Source organism: Eurypyga helias, unplaced genomic scaffold (assembly GCF_000690775.1).
Source record: "Eurypyga helias isolate BGI_N326 unplaced genomic scaffold, ASM69077v1 scaffold18873, whole genome shotgun sequence".
In the NCBI taxonomy this organism is placed as follows: domain Eukaryota; kingdom Metazoa; phylum Chordata; class Aves; order Eurypygiformes; family Eurypygidae; genus Eurypyga; species Eurypyga helias.
The window spans coordinates 1,722-2,823 of NW_010239413.1; positions in this window are offsets into that span (position 1 = coordinate 1,722).

Here is a 1,102-nt window from a genome sequence, read left to right on the forward strand (position 1 = left end):
ACTGAAGAAACAACAGAAAGTTCAGCTTTGAGGACATGAGCTCCAGGGTGATGGCTTTGAGGACCACAGGCAGATGCACAGGGGGCATCACCTCCATATACCCCAGTGATGATTGAACAGTTGATGATGGAGGGGTGAAACAACCCACACACAAAGTGGCTCTCAGGCATCTATAACACTTGGCCAAGCAAGAGAAATTCAAGTCAATGCATTTGTGTGCACTACCAGGAAGGAGTAGCTTCCCCTGCCCCCCAACACTAATCGGAAACAGGTTCTGACAAAAAAACCTTAGCAGCAGCCCATTTTATCTACCCCACCATCGAGACCCAACCTCTTCAATACCATCAGGCTGCAGGAAACAACCTCTGGCGACATTAGGAGCAGTATTTATAAATATACACCTTTGAAGCCAGGTGGCCTTAAAATGTTGTTTCCTGTTGGGTTTCTGTGGTGGTGGGTTTTGGTAGCCAGGGAAGGGCCCCAGGGATGGCTCTTGTGAGAAGCTTCGAGAGAAGCTCCCCTGGCTCCAAGTCAGACCAGTCAGCGCTTCTGCGATTTAACATATTTAAGAGGGGAGGGCATAAAATGAAGTAGCAGCGGAAGTGGAGTGAAGAGAATCAGCGTGGAGAGAGAGGAGTGGGATGTGAGAGAGACAATCAAGTCAGTGGGGAAAGGCAGGAGGAGGTGCCCGAAGCAGAGGTTCCCCTGCAGCCCGTGGTGAGAGGGCAGGCTGTGCCCTGCATCCATGGAGGGTCACAGTGGAGCAGAGACCCCCCTGCAGCCCGGGGAGGACCCCACACCGGAGCAGGTGGCTGCACACGAAGAAGCCGGTGACCCTCTGGCAAGCCTGCTGAAGGACCGCACGCCCGTGGAAGGGACCCACATCAGAGCAGTTAGAGGAGAAAACTCCAGCCCGTGAGAAGGACTCATGCCAGGGAGGTGATAGGAATATAGACGTATATGTCTTTACAAATGGAGTTTGTTGAGTGTGTACAACTTTTCAATTAGAGAATGTATCTAGTTAACCAATCAGGTTTTGGAAAAATGGAAGAACCGAAAGTTTGTTGAAAAACCGAGTACAGTCTTAACTCTTGATCTTTAG